The 21722-nt window shown below is 52.0% G+C and overlaps 1 protein-coding gene across 1 annotated transcript in view; it reads right to left on the bottom strand.

The window, feature by feature from the left end:
• Positions 1 to 16034, bottom strand: part of LRFN2 (leucine rich repeat and fibronectin type III domain containing 2) — a 190990-nt gene extending 174956 nt beyond the window's left edge. Inside the window, exon 1 of the mRNA XM_015237470.3 lies at positions 15160 to 16034. The gene's annotated coding sequence lies outside the window, so the exon portion shown is untranslated. The remainder of the gene's footprint in view (positions 1 to 15159) is intronic.
• Between the last annotated feature and the right edge of the window lie 5688 nt (positions 16035 to 21722).

Raw genomic sequence — 21722 nt, 5'->3', positions numbered from 1 at the left:
GAACAGAGGCGTCTCGCTGTCTCCTGGGAAGACAGGTTCCCCAGGGATGGCAGTCACCCCTCCTCACTGTCACAGGCCATTCTGCTTTTATGTTTTACTATTAGCATGATGGTTAAGAATGTAGCTCCAAATCGCAGCCTTGAAACTTCCCAGCTCTGTGGTCCTGGGCAAGTGACTTAAACTTTCTCTGCCTCTGTCTCCTCACTCTAAAATACAAATGACAGTGGTAATAACAGTCCTATGTCCTAGGCTTGTGGTGGAGATTAAATGAGCTGATAAGTGTAAAGTGAACAATTCCTAGCAAGTGGTAAGTGCTTAATCAGCATAAATGTTAGTGAGAACTTCCCAGGACAGATTCAAGGGACCTGGCTCCCTTTGTGAGCCTGGGCTATTCACTAATCTGCTCTATGCCTCAGTTTCCCTGTCTGTTAAAAGGGGGAGTAATTCAGCCCTTTCAAGTGGCTTGAGGACAAGCATGAAATGCCAAGAATTCTGAAAAGAGCTTGGAGGTTAAAAAGAAAAGCACTTTATAAGTGGGAGGCTTGATGGGCAGGTGACCCCATGGCAGATGCAGGGCCCTATAAATCACCCTCAACTCAGCAAGCTGCCTCGGTTTTATGGGCCCTGGGGGCCAGGCCACTTTCCTGAACATCATTCAGAATTTATAGACTCTTGTCACTATCCTTCCCAACTCTTTTATTTAGTTGCCTTAGAAGGCAGCCTGGTATTAATGCCCTCCCAGGAAAATGCAGCCCGTTCTATATTCAGTCCCCAGCTGGTTGGGGGAGAGGAGCTGTGAGGCCAGCAGGTGTGTCCACTGCAGCCAGGTACCTCCTCTACCTGCTGGGGGAGGATCAGGGGGTGACAATCCGGAGCCCAAGCCGTGGAAGCAGCCCTCTGCACAGGGGACCCCGTGCTGACTGAGACCTCAGGCCTCGAGGAATTTGAGCCGGACTGGGCTAGGCTGGGCTGGGAGCCTCCTGCCAATTATCAGACAAGGCAAGCACAGTGACAAGTACCAGCTGAGGACTCCTGGTGAAGCTTTTGTCACTTACAAGCTCTGTGTCATCAACTAAGTAACTTGGCCTCTCTGAGCTCCCATTTTCTGACCTGTACACAGGGATAAAAATACCTGCCCTGCCTACTCCACAAGCTACTAGAATGAGAAAAGGAGGCCATGAGTATGGAGGGAACTGGGAAGAGCTATAAGGGGAGCCTTGGCAGAGTGGCCAAGAGTGTGGGGCACTGGCGCCCGAGAGCCGGGCTCAAAGCCCCGCTCAGCCGCCTCCTGGCTGGGTGACCCTGAGTGAGGCAGGCTTCACCTCTCTGTGTCTCAGTTTCCTCTTTGTAAACTCTGGATAGGAATGTCTAATTCACAAAGTTCTGTGAGGATGAAATAGGACAGCATCTCGAAAGCCAGCAGGGGCTCAGCAAATGCGGGCAGCTAGGAGAGGTACCGTCCCCGGGGGGGTCTAGAGTGGTGGGTCAGGGTAGGGAGTGGGAATCAGACACGACCGGGGTCAAATCCTGGCTCGGCCACACAGTTTCTGTGACTTGGGACTCATCCAGCTGGCCTGGGTCTTTCCTGGTTTTAAAACGGAAAGTCCTGCACCTGAGGAATCCCCTCAGTCCCAGACCAACAGGATCAGCTGGTCACCTTAGAGCCGGAGGAAGTCCCATGGCTATTGTGAGCTTCAGTTTCCACACCTGCACAGAGGGAAGTAACACGTAATTTGCAAAGGTAGTAACGGAACGGAAGGCGGGAATGCACGTGAACTGCCGCACCAGCACACACCTCACGGACACGCACCCGGTGCCGGACGCTGCAGCACGTTGTAGATGTTCACTCATTTCACAGTCACCACGACCCAGGGGGTTAGGGACTGGTGTGAGCCCCGTTTTACAGAGGAGGCCTGGAGAGAAGTGACCTGCCCAAGGCCACACAGCTCATCGGTAGGACTGCTGAGATTTGAACCCACACTGACTCCTGGGTCTCGGCCATGGTGCTAGACTTCTCACACAGCAAGTGCTCAGTAAACAGTAGCTGTTAGCAAGAGAAACAACGGACACGCCAGCCAGTTCCAGGTCCATGTCCAGCTCGCGGAGGGTGTGAGCTAATGATTCTGAGCCCATGGGACGGAGTGTAGGGGTCCTTTTTCCTTACACTTTACACTTCCCTCGTTAAAGGCCCCTGAGCAAGGCCAAATGGCATGGAGGCTGGCCAGGGAGCCGCAGGAACCGGAGCCCTGCCTCACAGCGGGTCTACGGAAGTGCCCCTGTGCAGGGCGGCACTCTCGGGGGCAGGCTTCTTGGCACCATGAAGCTCACTTCCAGTAAGTCTGGCCAGAGAAGCCTCCTCAGGGCCAGACCCCTGTTGCTCACTCTCCTCCCTGCTTTTAGCAAGGGACACACAGATGGTGCAGGGACCCCTGCTTCCCCAGAACATCTGCCTTCTCTTCCCCGTGAGTGAGAGCTAGGGGACAGGAGATAAGCTTGTGAGCCACGTCAAGCTGTGTAAAGGGACCCAAACTCAAGCCATGACAACATCTCCCCAGGATAGGGGTATGAGGCAGGGGTTATGAGGAACCTGGAGAGGAAGGACTTGTCGCTGAAGTCCAAACTGAAACCGGCACCCCTTCCAAGCTTCTGCTCAGGCAGGAGTCTCAGGTCCACAGAGGGCAATGCTCAGCAGTGGCTCCCAGGGAGAGAGGGGGCTGTGCCTGGCAGAAGAAGCAAGGCCCCCAGGTACCACCAGCTCCTCCTCTGATGCCTGCTGGCCCACTGAGCCCCTGAGAGTCAGGCCCAGCTCAAAGCAGCTTTGCCTGTGATTGGAACTGAAACCCCACTCTGGAGACATTTCCAGCTGCCAAGAGGTCCCTGAGGCCCTTCCCTTGGGTGCAGGAGAACTATTACAGAAACTGAACGTGTGCAAGAACATGAATACCCCTCATAACACTGGGAAGCCATCCCACCTCTGTCCCCACCCTCTCATCCTGACTACCTGTCACAACATGTCACAGCTTGGATCATGGATAGAGTATGGGCTCAGGAGCCGGGCTGCCCAGGTTCGCATCCAGGCTCTGCCCTCTTACTAGCTGTGCAACCTTGGGCAAGTGACTTAACTTCTCTGAGCCTGTTTCCTCACTTGTAAAATGAACTAAACAGTGCCCACTCCACAGAATTAATGTGGAGATAAAGTGAGTATATAAAGCTTACATTAGAACAGTGCTGGGCCCACTCTAAGCATTCAATACCCAGTAGCCATTATTCTGATGGTATAGTATGATATAATTCAATCCAAGTATGACCTGGTCATTCCATTAGCATCTCTGAGCCCATTTCCTCACCTTTAAATGGAGACAACCCTACTTGCCCTACTTCCTCACTGTCATGGGATCCAAAATAAATAAACATGGCTGTGAGTCAAGCTTTGAAAACCATCAAGAGTATATATGTGGAAGGGCTGGAAATAGTGCATCCTCTAATAAATATAAAGTAATACTAACGTAGTACTATGGGGTAGGTAACACGATACAATGTAAGTAGAGGAGGAGAGGCAGAGAAAGGCCAAGTGAGACGGGGACGGCAAGTGAGGGCTGCACTTCAAGAGCAGGGAATCGATGCTGTACTGTAATTTAAAAACCAATATACAGTAAATATCAGCCCGGAGCCGCAGAGCAGCAGCTCGGCAGGGTGGCCTGGCCCGAGATAACTCACACCCCCAGCTGGGCCAGCCACCAGCACCCCGCCAGCCTGCCCTGTAACTCAAGTGCCAACTCTCTCTCTCCCCGCCTGGGCTTTATCCTGGGGCTGCTGGTACCTGCAGCGCCTCCCAATTATGTGCCATATGCACACGGCCCGAGATTTATGGAACAGGCTGATCCCACAGTCCTGGAAATAAGCTTGGGGCCTGGACTTCTCCCCTGGAGAGAGTAGGACTGGGGTGGGCCTTCTTCGGCTCCGGGCGGCCTGCCTTTGTGCTGGGAGAGGCTAGGAGGCCCCCGCCTTAGTCGGTTCCCATCCCAGCTCTCCTCCTGTGGCTCTTGCCCCATTCTGGCCTCCATGGGCTCCCTGACTCCTGTCTCTTCCTCGTGGTTACACCCACCCCCTCAACATCACCGCATGTCACACCCTAGACACAGGCCCCATAATCCGTTTCTGTACCCGACTCCCCCAGTTCCTGGAACCCCACCCCCGCAAGCATTCCTCTGGACCTCGGTCCTCTGGACTGGAGGTCTCATGCCCTCTTCTGTTCCTGGCTCATGGCCCGTTTTCTTGCCCCAGATGCTTATCCAGCTTCTTCAAACCAAAATATTCAGGAGCTCCCTCTTCCCATTACAAGGCTCAGCCCTGGGGAATGGGTGTTCGGGGGGTGGGGAACAGGAATCACAGCCCAGGGGGATGTTTTTTCTGGCCTTCTCTCCACATACAGACCAGGCTGAATCAGATGCCTTCTTCCTCAACAGAAGGTTCCCCAATCCAGGTTCCAGATCCTCCCTTAGGATGCCTTGCACAGTCCTATTGCCAACCCTGTCCCGGGCATTCACACAGGTTTCAAAAGGACCCAAAACAGCATGTTCTGTGACCCTGCCACTAACTCCCATCCCCTGGAGTTGTGCTTTCCCCCGTGAAGTGCCATGTAGACCTAGCCTAGGCACACACACCTGGAATGGTCCCCAAACTTCCTCCCACACCATGGCTTCCCCTGTGATCTGACCCCAACATGAATAAGGCTGAGGTAGGAGGTCCAGTCCTGAACCCATTAACTACCTTCACCCAAACCCTCCTCCACAAAATTCCCCTAATCCTTCAGCTGAACACAGTGTGGTTGCAAGGTGTAAAACAAACCTAGGGGGAGGGTATAACTCAGTGATAGAGCACGTTCTAGCATGAACGAGGTCCTGGGTTCAATCCCCAGTACTTCCATTAAAAAAAAAAAAAAAGAAAAGCTGAAAATTAATGAGCCAGGTGTTTCAACTTCAGAAGTTAGAAATGGAATACCTAAGTATGCCATCAAATATATAATGAAATGACAGAGAAGAGATTAACGACATAGAAAACAGACAAATGGAAAATCCTCTGCCAATATTAATTTTTTAAAAAAAAGCCCAACTGGACCAGGAACCACTTAGTGACGTCTGTGCCTCAGTTTCTTCTCATGTAAAGTGGGTATAATCACATCTGTCCTGCCTGCCTGGTTGGCTTGTTAGGAGGGCCAAATGAGAGCACGTGGAGCGTATTATGAAACTCCCCAAGGTGCTGTACTGTTTAAGGGGTGGTTGTTGGAAAGGCGCATCAGTTAAGCCGGTGCACAGTCATTCCCCTTCATGCTCAGGGTAATGCCTCTAGTCTGTCTACCATGAATAGCAACAGCTCATTTTACACAGCGTTCACCATGCGCCGGGCCCTGCTCCAAGCACCTCACATATAGCAATTCACTGAATTCTCCTAACAATCCTGTTCTGTGGGTCCTGTTATTATCCCCATTTTGCAGATGAGGAAACAGAGGCACAGAGAGAGTAACCTGTTCAAGTTCACATGACCAGGAAAACAGCACATAGTGTAAGCCTTAGGAATGGGGGGCCCAGGACACATATGCTCCCCGCACAAGAAGGATCTGTGTCCACATATGTTTAGGGCCTAAGCATTTCCGGATGATGTTCAAGTTTCTCTGCTCAATCCTTCTCTTAGACCTAAACTTCTCAAGGACAAGGAGTGGGCCTTTCCCTGTCCAAGGAAGGCTTCTCAAGAGCAAGGAGCCTGTTTTGCCTACTTGCAGCCTCTCTGTGCTCCCCTCTGCCAGCAGCCCTAGATTCTTGCCCATCTAAGGCCTGGGAAACCACCCTGCCCTCCATGGGATAGCCATCATCTGTCACATGCTTAGAAGCTGCGACTAGACAGAGGGCCTGGGATTTATGTCTATTCTAGAGTCTCCCCTCAGTTCCCCTTCTCCCCGCTCAGCCCCTGTGACGCAAGTAACCAGGCCAGGAGGAAGATTAAGTGGTTCCTTTAGGGTCAGCTGCCCCTAAACTGGGACCACAACCCCCAAATCTCTTCATCCAGTCAGTTTGCATTTGGGTGAGTCAGTAAGATGTCAGCTTAGTAGTGGGGTAGGGGAGGGATCGGGGAAAGCAGCTTGAGAATGCATTTCTTAAGTGGTCCTAACCACCCTACACCACCAGCATCACCACCGTGGTCAGCTTTACATCAAGCGGCTAATCGTGTGTGACCTTCAGTCAAGTCCTGAGCATACGTGCACACACACCCATGCACTCATGGGAATGCAAGTGAGGGAAGGCACTAGAAACAAGCCAGAGCTGGGCACCCCTACCCCTATCCCCACCACCAAGTCTTGCACAAGAAGGATCTGTGTTCCAGGCAGGGCTGGAAAATGTACAGGAGGATAAGTCAAATGATCGATGTGGTGGAAGGTGGTGTGCACACACAGTTCAGAGAGACGATTTATCTTTGCAGCATCTGGCCTGCAAGGAGGCATGCAGTAGGCACTCAATAACTGCTTGTTGAATTAAACTGAATTGGTGAGGACTGCTGACCAGCCAGTCATGAAAGGGATGGACGAAGGAGTGTGGGCTTGATTATCAAATCCTAAACACTCAGGTTCTCCAGACCTTAAAGCTCAGTGGGGTGGATGGGGCACTTTAGAAGAAGTAAAAGGAAGCCTCACTCCCACACCAGCAGCAAAGTACAGAACTTACAGCCTCAAGAGGCAGGGCGGACTGAGACCACGAAAAGGGTGCCAGCGAGCGGAAGCATGTTCATGATGATGGTGCCTCGAACCCTAACAAGCATCCTGAGAAATGGGTCATGAGAAGACCACCGCCACCCCGTGAGGACAGAAACGGTCCAGTCCTCTTCCACACTCCACCTCAGTGGAAAGGAGGCAGAAGGCGGCTGACCTAGGGTGGCATTTCTCAATTGTGAGGGGTTTGATGTGAATCAAAGTTCCAGAGAGCAGATTGAGAGCCAGGAAGGAATGACCACCAAACAGCCGTAGCAGTGCACACATGTCCCGGCAGAGAAGGACAGAGACTTCCATCCTCCAGCACGTGAGTGTCTCCTGGGGCCGTTTCCCATCTTTTACACAAGGACAAAATATACCTGCCCATCTCCAAGGGCTGTCCTATAGCAAGTGTAGTAGTGGATGTGGGGAGCTGTGACAGCCCTGCTGTGATAGTCACCTCCAGAGGGGGTCAGAATTCTGAGTTCTCACCCTGGCTCTGCTACCTGCATGGACTTTCTCCAGTACAGCCTGGTTCCTCATCCAGATGGGAAGGAGGGCAAACTGTGCCCTGTCAAGCTCAGAGGGCTCTGGAAACTATAGGAGACCATGCACAGAAATACTCTTTGTAAAGCAGCGTGAGTGCATGTGAGAGTGTGAGTATGTGGGTGTGTGTGTATGTGAGTGTGGACTTGTGGGTGCGTGTGTGCACGTGCACAAGTGTGTGAGCATGTAGGAGTGTGTTTATGTGCATAGACGTGTCGGAGTAGGGGAGGAAGGAGACGCTTCCATTCATACCACAGCCCTGGGATCCTGGTCATTCAAAACTGAACCCAGTAACCTAGTACTGGGGCTGGAGGAAAGTTAACGGCAGTCAGAGGGCATCAAGCCAAGGGAAGCATCAGGTCAGCACCATCTGGAAAAAGAACAAGATGAGGAGGAGGCTGGAGGACCCCAGACAAGTCACTCTGAGGGCCTGGCTGACTCAGGAGATACATCCTTACTCAGTCTGGTTCATGATTTATAAATCAGAGGATCGAATACCTGAACTGGAAAGGACTTGAGAGAGCACTCTGGCCCTGTTCTACAGGTGGGGACAGGAGTGGGGAGGGGCTGACTTGAGTCATTTGACAAGCTCCAGGCAAAGCTGAGAGAGAACTTATTCCAGGTTTCCCTGCACTCCAGGGCGTCCTCCACAGCCCGGTGCCCTGTGCTGCACGAGCGCTTCTAGCTTTTACCTCCGTGACTCCAGGTCGCTGTCCACCCTCCTTCCCTTCTGCCCCAGGAGGACCTATCTGGATAGTATAGTGGCTTCATCCCAGGGGAACATTGAATCAAGGGATCAACTTTGTCCACCCAGAAATCTTCAATACCTTTTTAGAATAACAGGGACTCATCTCATGGCCACTTTGGGGCATTTCCAGGGGGTTTCAGGAGTTCAGACAGTCAAGTAGGCCTTCACCTCCATTGCCATCACCCTGGGCCCCCACATCTCTCTCTCATCAGGCAGTAAGACCCGAGCCAGAGCCTGAGCCTAGCCCACTCCCCAAGCTCCTCTGAGTCCTGCAGGCTGAGTGACCATATGTCACTCGTCTGGGGGGCCAGAAAGTCATGTAACAATAGGACCTAGTTTGCAACTAGTCTGAAGTAGGAGCCTGCAAAGACTCCTAATATTGGTTGGGGGCCATAGTAAACCCCCACTCCAACTGATTTGACTAAAGTTACCTTAACAGGGGAACAGATCAGGAAGGGTAACTAGGAAGGAGAGTGCTTGCTTTGGGGGAAAGGAGTAGAAAGTGAGTCTTAGGGAGGGGATGTGGGAGGACCAAATAGATTTTGCATCCCAGTGAAATTTATTAGAGACCTTAATTAAGCAAGAGGAAGACCTCTCTGTGTTGGCCTAGACTAGAGCTAGAGTGGGGGTAAGGGAAAGGATGTGTTGAGGGGAGATGGCTCAGGAGGGAAATACAGAGGGAAAGGGGTTGAGACATAGTGTTCTGCTTATCATGTTGTGTCTGGACAGACTGACTGTGGCTTAGCTCCTGCCAGTGAGTGAATTAATGTAGGGCACATCCATAATACAGCTGTCCCCTCGGTATCCAGGATCCCGACAGATACTAAAATTCACAGATGCTCAAGTCTCTATAAAATGGCATAGCATTTGCACATAACGTATGTACATCCTCCCATGTACTTTAAAATCATCTCTAGATTACTTATAATACCTACTACAGTAAAAACACTGTGTAAATAATTGTAAACACATTGTAAGTGCTACATAAATAAATTCAAGTTTTGGGTTTTGGAGCTTTCTGTCATTTTCTTTTTCTGAAAATTTTTGATCTGGAGTTGACCCAATCCATGGATACAAAACCCACAGATAAGGAGGGCCGACTGTAAATGCATTGAGTTCTAAAGAGCCCAACTTTGGGATTTTGCAGTCTTTCATGTTTCAGGATTGCCCTCTAAATACAGGACTGCGACAAGGAGACCCAGGCTCTATGCACACAACCCCAAGCAGGTTGACAGATTCAAGAGCCCAGCTTAGCTACTTAATCCAGTTTGACACAGTTTAACATCTAATTCTTGTCTCTGCAGTTCTAGTCTGTCCCTGGGGTTGGTCTGGTCCCCATTAGCCTTGGCCCTTGGGGATATTCAAGAAAGCAGGCCCAGATCTGTCCAAATCAGACACCTGGCCCTCTGCTTCTTGGAAGCAAGGCCACGCACAACCTTGCATCCCCTCCACAGGACCCCACTTCTTCCAAGCAACTTGCAGCTACAGTGCAAGGAAATCACCCAGAAAAAAATAAGGAGCCATAGACCACAAGGACAAAACATGTCACTGCTTAAATGTGCTTGGTGCATGAAGACTTAGTTTCACAAGTCAAGTGACCCAGCACATAGTTGTCTCTGGTCTCTGGCTTCTCACCCCTTTTCTTTTGACCTTCTATTCACAGTCTAACCTTGTGTTCCCCAGCAGTGCATCCAGTCCTGCCCCCACTTCCCATCTTGATTAAATGTAGGTGCCTGTTCAGGAGTTCTGGAGTGGGACGGGATTTTGAATCACTCGCCTGCTTCCAGGAGATGCTGATGCTACTGGCCCATGGACCATACTCGGGGCAGCAGCATGCCAGTGTGAATCTGTTCTCACCATCTCCTGGATCATCTTCCCTGGGTCACATCAACCTCCTTTTCTAATCCTAGCTGGTTAGCCTTAAAACATGCATTCTCAATGGAGGCAACAGCGCCCCCAAGGGGACAAAAATTTGTTATTGGGAGGGGTGAAAAAGCAGCTTACTCTTTTTGCATAGCAAGCACATAAACAGATACACAGCATTCCTATGGCATTAAAATTTCATGGGGGGGTGAAGTTATAAAAAATAGTGTCTAAAAAGGCTCCTTCAAAAGAGCAATAATGAAAAAAAAAACATTGAGAAACACTGGCCGAAGGCTAACACCCTCCGCCCTCTCCAGTGCCAAAGCTTCAATGATGGCACCTGATTACAAAGGTAAATGATATATGCTTCAGTGTGTCCCCTCCTAGCTGCCTGCCACCAATCCCACACAATTGTCTTTACCAAAGGCCCCTCTTCTGCAGGTTCTCTAGCATCCCTTTTCCCAGAAGGCATAGTGTCCACCTTCCTGGCCCGTCATCTTATTAGGTAACTCCAGTCCCACATGAAACTGATACATTAAAGCCCACTTGTAATGCCCTCATACTTGGGCATTATTGCATTTGACATTTTAGTTACTTGGTCTAAATTGGGAAGAATTCACAAATATAATTCTGAGTGTGAAGGGCTTATTCAACACATGAAGCACATTCACACGGGCCTCCCTGCTCTTACATCTATCTTGGGACATCGACATTAGCATCCTGATTCATCAGTGAAGAAACCAGGCCTCAGGGGAGTAAAGAGACTTGCCCCCAACCCAAGTCACAAGCATGGTAGAGTTGGGTCCCCTGACTCACAATCCAGTGCTCACCCTCATGGCCCATCTTCCATCCTGTTCACAAGGATGGCGCTGACTGTTTGATGGGAATTTTTAAGTAGGTGAGTGTGAATGAGAAGGGCAGGCAGGGATGCCCACGGAGAAGAAGGCTGAGCTCTGCAGGACTCTGTGATGAGGGCTCTGAAGTTGCCTCCCCAGTCAGGCCAGGAGGTCAGCAGGGCTTACAGAGGCACTTATCCAAGGTGCCTACTGATCCTCACCTTGGGACAGAGGCTGTACAGAAAAGCTAAGTGTGGGCTTTGAGTTCAGACAGACATGAAAGTTAAGGGACAGCTCTGCCACTTACTAGCTACCTGGCAGTTACCAAGCTTCTCTGAACCTCGGTTTTCCCATCTGTAAAGTGGAGGCAATTTCACAGGACTGGGAGAGTTCAGAGAGATAATAATGTGAAGCTCCTGGCACTCTGTCTGGCACATAATAATAAAATGAGAAGTTGCTTGAAGGAGCTGGTCCTGATAATCTAAGAAATTTCTTGAAATATTTATTCTATTTGTTCAGTACCCAATGCCTGAAATTCCCCAAACTCTCAGTGACCTCTGAGAATGTAAGAGAAAACAAAATCTGTGGACTTCTATAGGCTTTTGCTGTTCCTAAAATCCTCACCTCCTCCAAGAAGCTCTCCTGATTGCCCTCACCCTGAGCAGGCTGAACATGGCTCCACTCCCTAGTCCCTATCTCAGGACCCGATTTCCTGCTCCCTGAATATACTGTTTTTGTAGGCCTGCCCATGATGGTTAGACCTCCCTCTCCACCCTTGTTCCAGGTGATCATTAATCAGATCCCACTACATACATGTCTGGGTCCGAGCCCTTCTCCCTTATGGGATGTGCCCCTCAACTCCACAGACAGGACCCAGGTCCCAATCACAGGCTGTGCACAGACCCCAGCAGCAGCTGTGTCCATTCACTTGGCCTGGCCCTGAGGACGTCCCTGTGAGGCCACTCTTGGGGCAGCAAGAAGCAGAGTCTGGGGAGGAAAGGCAGGGGCTGGGTTCTGGGGGATATTACACACTCCAGCTTCACATAGGAAAGGACGACAGATGACACTTGTAAAACACACAGCCCAAGCATCCTGAGCAAATGTGTGTGGCTGTAAAATCCAAAGCAAACAAGAGGGAGGGAGGGAAGCAGGTGCCACAGCCCCAGAGGTGAAATCTGCTTCTCAAATATCAATTCACGAAGTTTTCTTGGAGGGCTTCCTGGAGTCTTCTAACCATTAGCTTCCATATGATGGCATCAAACCCTCCTGGCAGTTTTGTGGGCGGGGGAGGCTTGGGGGGCACTATCCTCCATGTATCTGAGGGCCCCTCCCTCTCTCCAAACCTTCTTCCTCCAACTAAACACTCCTCCAGATCTGCAAAGGGGTTTGGGGAGCACCAGGACAAGCAAGGCACGTGCTATTACTTCCTGTCATCAGACGAGAGAGCAGAGGCTCCAGTGTTAACCAACAAAGATGTGGCAGAGCCAGAATTTGAACCCAGGGCTCTCCGGGGGCGGGTTCCATTACAGGCATACCTTGTTTTATTGGGCTTTACTTTATTGCCCTTCCCATGTAGTGTTTTTCACAAAGTGAAGGCCTGAGGCAACCTTGCATCGACCAAGTATATTGGCGCCATTTTTCCAACAGTATTTGCTCACTTTGTGTCTCTGTGTCACATTTTGGTAATTTTTGCAATTTTTCCAACATTTTCATTATTATTGTATTTGTTACATTGATCTGTGGTCAGCGGTCTTTGACCATTACTACTGACTTTCTGAAGGCTCAGAGGATGGTTAGCATGTTAAGCAATAAAATATTAAGGTATGTACATTTTTTTAGATATGCCATTGCACACTTAATAGACTACCGTATAATGTAAATATAACTTTTATATGCACTGGGAAACCAAAAAATTCATGTGACTCGCTTTACGGCAGTATTTGCTTTATTGCAGTAGCCTGGGACTGAACCTGCAATTTCTTCAAATTATGGTTGTATATGACAGCTCTGACTCTTCAAATAAGCTGGACCCTAGAACTCCAACTGTGCCCGAAGTAAAACTGTGAAACACTCAAATTGCTGTTGCTTTTGCCCAGGACATAATTCCACTTGGCTGTTTCTGGTTGTTTTTTGCTCTACATCTTGGCTCTCAGTCTAGAAACCTCCCCCATCTGAATGGGAAGCCCCCAGATGACAGTACAGTACTCATCTCCACCTTAGGGTAGGGGACGTTCTAAAGGAGAATTGCTCCACCCAACTGGCTGGAAAGACTGGACATGCCTGACACTTGGAGGCCAGAACCCCGCTGGATCCCTCATTTTATTTTATATCTCAGCCGAGACACAAAGGTGATTTCCACTGTAGCCAAACCAGGGCTTGGGTGGCCAAAAGGCTGCCTGATTCTCCTAGTGGCCCCACCTACTTCATCTGCATTTCCCACCCCTTCTACCCTCCACCTCCTCCTCAGTCTCCCCTCCTGGAAGCTCCCTGCCCACACTATCTCAGGCCACATTCCCCATCTTCTCAGATTTCTGGGCTGGGAAAGGAACTGGCACCTCAGAGAAGCAAGGAGCCTGAGCCCCAGCGCCCAGGCCAGCCCAGCAGGGGATGGAGCTGGGAGCCAACCTCCCAGAGAGGCACCACCAGATGCTGAAACCAAAATGCCAAGCTAGCTGTTTGTACTCCCCAGGGTGAGGGCAGGACAATAAGTAATTACATTCCTGGGCAGGAATTAGACCAGAAACTCTAAATTGAGGACAGGGCAGGGGGCCTGAGCTAAAGCATTCATGAGGAGCCAGAGGAGAGAGATAGAACTCCTCACTCCCAGCCAGAGTCAGGAGGGAGAGACGACATTCCAGCGTCAGCAGAAGGGCCCGGGCAGCTGGCGTGGTTTGCGGAGGCTGTCAGCTCTGGGTGCAGGCCCTCACAAGCTTCTGAGTCCTCCCTGCACCACCCTCACCCCCTTCAGCCTCCAAGGAACCCCACAAGCGAGTCCCACAGCTGGCTGGGCTCCGCTGTGCGTGGCTGTATAAAGCTCCTCGCAGAGGGCATTGACCGGCGCAGGACACCACCCCAGACCCGGGTCCTGTGCTCCCAGTCTCCCCACAATCCCCCCGCCTGGGCCTCCCAGCCATGAGTTCCAAGACCGCCCCCGCCCACGTACAACAGCCCAACTAGAATCTCTCAGCCCTGTCCCCGGGAACTCACTGCTCAGAGACTGGCAGTTTCCTGCCCAGCTTTGCTCCTCCCCAGTTGTGGGGGGTCAATTTCCTGAAGCTGCCCCCTCCCCTGTCCCCACGAGGCCAATCAGCCCATTGCAGCCACAGAGGTCCCCTCCCCAACACATGCACACACACACACATGTGCACGCTCCACTGTTGTGGGGCAGAGGGTCAGCATCTACAGCCATGCCTATAACTCCAGCTCAGAGTGTGAGCTCTGACAAGCTCTCTCTCCCTGCAGGTGTCTGTGGACATCTCAGCCCACACTTGGTGTTGGCCTGGCTCAGTCCCTCTGCAGTCTCTGCTCAGGCTCCCTCCTATTTCTCTTTCAGTTTCTGGCTTTCAGGGGCTCTGTCTCTCTCGAACTCACTGCCTATGTCCTTTGTACTGGGATGACTGGAAAGATGGGCAGCACACCACCCCATCGTCGCCTAGGGTCTGTGCAGAGCAAGGCACTGCCAGCCTCCGAGCTGCCCACAGCTCCTACTCCTCCCAGCCCAGGCCAACCTTAGAACCAGGGCAGGGCTGGGTGGGAGGCAGACCTACCAACCAGGCACGGCTAATGCCAGTTTCCATCTTGCTTCATCATGCCATTCTGATGCCCCAAGCTGCACACACATACAATCCCCCTGATCTCCCTGCCTTCTACCTAAAGACGGGATAGGGTCCCTGAGCCTGCCCTACCTGCCTCCCTAAACTGCAATGATGCCTTGCTTCCCTCCGTCAGCACTGAGTCAACCCCTCCACACCCGGCTCTACCCCACCCCACCCAGCCCACAGAGCGCAGGGAGTCCTGGCGTCTGACCCAGCCCCCAGCAATCTCTCTAACCAGGCCTCACAAGTGGGGAGATGCAACAGAGTGGTCTGGTGGCAAAGTTCTCCTGCTGTTTCAACGTTTCCATCTACCTGCGGCATTCGTCTCTCCTTGCTGCTCTCTGGCCTCACACGGACCCGCTCTCCCCGCTTCTCGCCAGAGTTTCACCCCCACTATCGGGTAAGAAAAAAAAGGAAAGAATGAAAAGGAAACCTCGGCGATAAGGATGGGCGAAAAGAGAAGAGGGTACCCGCACGACTGCCCGGGTGAGGGAGTCCTCAAGTGAAAAAAGCAAGGGATGCAAAGTTCCCGGTTCCCCGGGTGCGTTCAGCCCCGCGCCGAGCTCCCGCAGACACCACGATCGCTGAGACGCGGCGGCGGCGACCACTCACCTGGGCGAGGCAGCATCTACCCCCGGCTGGGAGGCACCGAGGCCGGCTCCGCGGGGCGCCCGGGCTCCCTGGCTCGGCCACGCATCCTTCCTCGCCCGAGACCGGCTCGAGCTAAGCCCTCCGGCTCCGGAGAACGCAGGCAGATGGTGGCCTCGAACGTCCACGCGGAGAGCCCTGAGCGGCTTATTCAGTTATATCCACGGCATTTAGCAAGAAGGGAGGAAAAAGCACAACTTGTTCTCTTCCAGATTTCAAAAAACAAAAAATCAAAACCAGATAATCCCTCCCTAGGAGGATGCCGGTAGGATTTTCCAGATTGAAGAACCCCAGGCAACCCCAGGAACCTCGGGCATCTTGGAATGTGGGGCGTCTTCAAGTTCAGACGAGCCAGCCGGGTTGTGTGTGTGTGTGTGTGTGTGTGCGCGCGCGCGCGTGAGTGTGTGTGTGTGTATGTATGTGTGTGTCTCAGCGAGAGTGAGCCAGGCACTCACACCCACACGCACACACACAAACACACTCCCCCGCACGCCCCGCATGCACACGGCCCCCAACGCTCGCGCAGACGCGCGCCCCCGTCACACACACACACGCACGGCGATCACACGCACGGAGCCGGGCGGGAGCCGGGCCGGCTGCCGCGGCGGAGAGAGAGCCCAGCGACCACGGGAGCCCGGAACCCGGGGCCGTGCGCGCCGTCCCTGCCGAGCTCCCCGGAGAGGCCGCCCCCAGCGGCGGCCGGCGGAGCTGCAGGAGCCAAGAGCCAGCCTCGGACCCGCCACGCGGCGCACCAGCTTCCGCGCGGACCCACACAGCCGCAGGGACTGGAGGACTCGCGGGCCCCGAAGGGACAGTGCGAGGGCAGCCGCTGGCCAGCAGGGCCCGCAGGGAGGGGCTCCGGGAGGCCGGGGAGGGCGGCGGGTGGGCCTCGATCCCCGGGAGCCGGCAGGGTGGGCTGGGCGGCCCAGCGGCGCGGGCAGCCCCTGCGCCAGGCGAGCCGGGCGGCCCGGGCTGCGCGCTGGGGCCGGAGCCAGTGCTGCCGCCTCACGTGCGGAGCGCGCCGTGCAACCTTCAGCCCGCCGCCTGCCGGAGGAAAACCCCGCCGCACCGGCCCTGGGCTGGGGGTGGGGGCTGGGAGGATCGCGCCCACCCAGTCCTGGCCTGGCTCTGGTTTCCACACCCTAGCGAGGGACTCAGGACAAGTGTGCACCCTGTGCATGCACACTCACGTTTACTTTTCCTTATCACCAGAATCCGTGAAGTGTGCAGTGGCAACAACTGTTTGCACAGTATGTTCCCTTGTATGAACCTCCCAGCAACCCTCATTTGACATATGAGGAAACTGAGGCCCAGATGAGTAATGCGACTTGTCCGAGGCTTGTGGCAGGTAGTTGAGTCCTCACTCTAGCAGGACTGCGGGCTTAGCATCAGAAGGTCTGGGTCTGCCCAGGGTCTCATCTAACTTTGGTTATTCTCTCTGCCCACTGGAATCAGCAGCCAGTTCCTGGAAAGGTAGGACTGGGCTCTGGCTTACTGGGCTTCCCAAGAGGTACAGGTACCTTTCTCACTGAAGGAACTGAAATTTTCAGATTCCTGCTTGTACTCCAGCTGCTAAATCCAGGGGCAAGGAGAATGTCTCAGTTCATCTCTTCTGTCCTGGTAGCTAACACATCCCATGCACCTGTCGCAGATACCCACAGGGAGGCACATGTGGCATGTGGTTGTGTCTCAGCAAGCCAGGATTGGCTCAGCTGCATAAATCTGTAATATAAGACACTGCCTCCTGTCTGTCTATGCACGTAAATGGGTGCATATCTGCCAGAGCCCAGGCACCTACCCCCCCAACCCCGCCCCCATGTACTGGGCACCCTTCCCATGTGCACTCAGGGAAACTGCCAGATCAGCGTTCTGCAGACCCTGAAAGACAGGCTCTTCCCTGGAGGGATTCAAGAAAGCCTGAGGGGAAAAGGGCATGGCCAGGATGAAACTCAAGGTACATCAGGGTCGCTGGTGTAAGAAAAGAGAGGCAGAAAAGGATGTGGGGATAGAGGAAAGGAAGAGAAAGGAGGAGAGGAAGATAAAGGAGGAGGTGAGTAGAAGGAGCTGGGGGTAGAAACAGGAGGATGTGGAAGGAGGAGTAGGGGAAGGGATGAAGGAGGGGGAATTAGCAGGGCAAGTGCTTTCTTTCTTGCTTACCCTTGGTTTTGCATTCCATAGGTGGGGGCCCAGCGGGGAGGGGTTAAGAGTGGAAGGGGGAGGTATAGCCCAGGCCCAAATCTCTAAATTCTCTTTAAGGGTCAGGGGCATCAGGGTAGGTTATCTCCTTACCCCAGAGTCATTCATGAAAGGAGCAGAATCTACTGGCAGGGTAGGACCAGGCTGGCACCAGAGCAGAGATGGAGCTACACTCAGAAACCAATAAGATGTTCAAATGGCATGAAGGCCAGGGATGCTGGGGGGTAGCCAAATCCCTGCTCCAAAGTGAACCCAATACCCCATCAAGAAGTTTGCCCAGCTCAGAGAAGGGAATGGATGTCTTGTGAAGAGCCAGGACCTGGATCATTTCTTGCACTTTGGGGAATTCTGAAGACAACTGGTTTATTTTTTATGTTTGCCTCACCTGAACACTTAGCACTGGGCTAGGATTCAGGTGGCCTGGATGTTCACCACGGCTTTGTACGAACGAGTAATGTGACAATTCCTGTCCCCTCAAAGGAGTTGGCCTGTGTATTTTCTAAGGACCTGTCCAGCTCTAGGAACCCCTGAGTGACTTTGGCAGACAGAGAGGGGTGGTGACCCAGATGTTCCTTGGGAGGTCAAGAGAAAACCAGTCTGTAGTCACCATTCATGGTGGAAAATTCCCAGAAGATAATCTGTATTATACGTCAGTAATGGAAAGGTGAAGGATGTTAGATTTCTTGGTTCCTTGAGCAAACCCACAAGGGCTGGGTAGGGGCACTGCCTATGCTAGCAACTGGCTGCTTTTACTGATTGCTGACCAGAGATGGGCCAGGGCTTCTGGGTGGTACTATCATCCTGTGTATGAGAGAGGTGGGGGAGGGGAAAGAGGCAGAGGGAGGCAAGAAAGCTCCTATACCATCCATTTTAATGATGGGCATTGGGATTCTTCTACATTTCACAAGATCACTCTTCTAAATAACCCTGTGATGAACATCTTTGTACCTAAGTCTTTGCCCACTTTCTTGCTTCTTTGCTTGGGCTGGATTCCCGGAAGTAGAATCCCTAGGCAGAAGGGTATGAACATTTTCAAGGCTCTTTGTACATAATTCTTTGTTTCAGTTTTAGAGCCAAGGCACTGAAGTGCAGGGCAGATAAATGATTTCCAAGAGAGCTCCCAGCAGGTGCTTAAAGATGTTTTCACTCACCCTTTCATGTCTCTATGCGGCAGAGAATGACTGTGCCTTGGGCTTCACGCAGCACATCAGGGCTGCACTGCATCCTTGAAGATAACACCAATGCCCCTGTGCGGAGAAGGCCCAAGCTCGCCCGGCCCCCAGTCATGACTCATCTTCCCCTGCTCTCCCGGGCACTTGTGACCAGCCTCACCCTGTTGTCTGCGTCCCTTGGCTTTCTGAACTATAGGTACCAGTCCCCACTGCACACTTATGGGCACCTGACCGGCTCCCAATACCCACTTACTCAATGGGATCACAGTGCCTGATAAGAAGAGTTCTTAGGAGGTTCTGGAGGTGGAGAGGCATTCAGCCTGAGGAAGAGAAGGCCACGTTGGCCTTGGCTTTCATAACCAGTAGAAGGGCCCCTGTGCAAAGGACAATGGGGAGCCTCTCTTCTCTGTATCCACTGAGTTTGGAAAAGAGAGAGAACTGGTGTAAAAAGCAGTGAGGGTTTCAGGCAGATGACAGGACAGAGCCAGGGGCCTGAGGCTATGGAGTCACATAGTGGGGACTATTGAGCTCCCTCCAGAAAAGAGGTGCAGTCTGTAATCCCAGGAATGTGGTAGGTGCTTCTTACAGTCCCCTTTGGCATATCATGGCCTGAACACTGATTTTTTGGGCCAGGGGAATAAAAAAGATGCTGGGGCACAGTCTCATAAGGCCTTGGGATCTCCCTCCACTGAGTCTGTTGCACAGGCTGGAAGCTAGGGGCCACTCCTAAATCCTTAGCCCCATTCTCTCTGCTTCCACAAGGACCAACAGCCAGCCTGAGCCCAGTTTATCCCGCGGCCTTGCAGGACTTGTAGTGTTTCCTCAGGAGCTGAGGCCCCGCCCTGGAGTGCACTTTCTGGAGATACAGGTCCAGTGCCTCTCAATCCTGCAGTGCCCTCTACCCCTCCTTCCTTTCCGAATGCTAGAGTAAGAAGCAGCCAGAATAAATTCCTATTAGTATGCATATGTATTCCCAAATTCCTTAACAGAATGACTAACACCACCTACAGCCATTAGCTGGAGTTTGTTTTCTAAATCCAGTTTACTTTTCATCATCAAGCTCTCTGTTTCTCTCTCCCCCTCCCCCAGGCCCCATGGGCTCCCTTCACAGCCTCACTCTCTTGCCCTAGTACCAGGTCTGGTGTTGGGTTCCTGATGCATCAAAGGGTCAGATGATCCTGAAAGATCATATTCAGCCAACAAGGAAGTCTTTACTGATTATCTTTTGTGCACCCCTTAGCACTCTACTCAATACTGTGGGGGAGAAGACAGGGTGGGAGATGGTAGAGTCTCTTCCTGGAGAGAAAGGACACAAACCAACACTGGCCCAGCGTCTTGCAGTCCATAAAGTGCATTCCCAAATGCTGCCTTGCTTGTGCGCCACAACCATCACGTGCAATAGATCATTATCCCTGTCTAACAAAGACACTAAGTCCTGTACAGGTAACATGGTAGCTCCCAGAGTTGGAGCGAGTGGCATTGGATTTCAGACTCAGTCTTCTGACTCCACATCATCCCAGGCACCTTCCTGTGTTCAAGGCAGCCTCTCTAATACTAGCCTGGATGCCACTAAGCGGCAAATTACCTGGTGCACCCAAAGGGCAGTCAACATCCAGTGAAGAGAAGGCCAAGGCAAGTAGGGCCAACTAGGTGGATGTTTTGCAGCCCGAGAACCACCTTGGCAAATGCACAGAGTAAGGAGACCCCGTTACGGTCAGGTAGTATGGCAGAAGGAGCACCAGAGGGGAAGATAGAGGATTCTGGATTCTGGTTCTTTAAGTGTGACCTTGGGCAATTCTTCCTTTCTCTGGGCCTCAGCTGCTCCATCTCTGACATGGGAGAGTTGGAGCTAAGTGGTCTCTAGGATCCGGTGAAGAGCAATAAAGCAACCATCCAGAGCAGGACTTGAGACATCAGATGCCACTGACTACCCTGCCTTTTGCCTCCTGCCAGGGAATCCCCAAATCTTAAGGGTGGTATTGAAGCAGAGAACACTGGGGGCTGGAGCCAGTGCCCAGGAGGGTCTGGGAAGGACCACAGCTCTTAGCTCTGCCCAGTCACCTGCCACAGCCCTCACAGTGCTTCACCAGCCCACCCCGCCCATCCCAGTTCCCTCTCTTGCCAACAGACACGTACCAGTAAGAGTGCTAGGCAACATTTAGGGCACACTGTGTGCCAGCCACTCTTCTCTGCCCTGGACAATGGCCATTTTATTTAATTCCCGCAAAACCTATGGGGCAGGTACTATCATTGTCCTCACTTTACAGATGTGGAAACCAAGGCACAGAGAGGCTGAGTAACTTGCTGGGTCAGAGTGTTGGCCAGTGGCAGAGCCAGAATCCTAGCCCTCGGACTCAAACTCCAGAGCTTGTGCTGCAGGTGCCTGGTGGTGAAGGAAACTTGCTTAAGGAGACTCCAGGTAAGGAAAGCCACCACCCCACTCTCCAAAATAGACAAGCAGATTTCCCTCCTTTCTCACACCAGCTCTTAGCGCCTTCCTTCACCTCGCCCTGCCTTCTTTTATGTATTGTTTGGAGCATATAGTCATAAGTATGTGGTTTGTTTTATAATCCAGTCGACTGTGGAAGCACAGCTATCGTCATTTATGTCCCTGCTTTACCATCTTTCACCCAAGAGATTTATCGCAGCAGGAATTGACTGACTACAAAATTCTTTCCATTCCTTAATCAAGCGCCTGGCTTTTCTTTCAAAGGAACTTGGATAGCAGAGCAGAAACCAACCCATTCTTGGTCCTGAGCAGGACAATAATTCACCATCATCTAATAAACTTGCCTTTGTAGGTTTCCTGTGAAACGTACAGAGAAGGATTAAGGGAAAAATCAGCTGTGGCCCCATCTTACACCCTGGTTGAGATGACCAGCTATGTAATCGAATGACTACATTATAAGGGAGTCAGGTATCAGGTAAAAATTAAAATTGGGGGAAAATTCTGTATTTACAGAATAGAGAGATCAGACTTTAAGGAGGCATTAAAATTTGAATGACATTTGAAGGATGAATAGCATTTTGGTGGGTAAAGAGATGAGAGAAATTGACCGTCCAGGTAGGGGGAAAACTGTTGGATTGAAGGCTATAGTAGTGACAATGAAAGGGGGTGGATGTGAGAAATAGAATGGACCAGACCTCAGAGATGCCTAG

This window comes from Vicugna pacos, chromosome 20 (genome assembly GCF_048564905.1).
Source record: "Vicugna pacos chromosome 20, VicPac4, whole genome shotgun sequence".
NCBI classification, from domain to species: domain Eukaryota; kingdom Metazoa; phylum Chordata; class Mammalia; order Artiodactyla; family Camelidae; genus Vicugna; species Vicugna pacos.
This window is presented reverse-complemented; position numbering and strand designations above follow the sequence as displayed.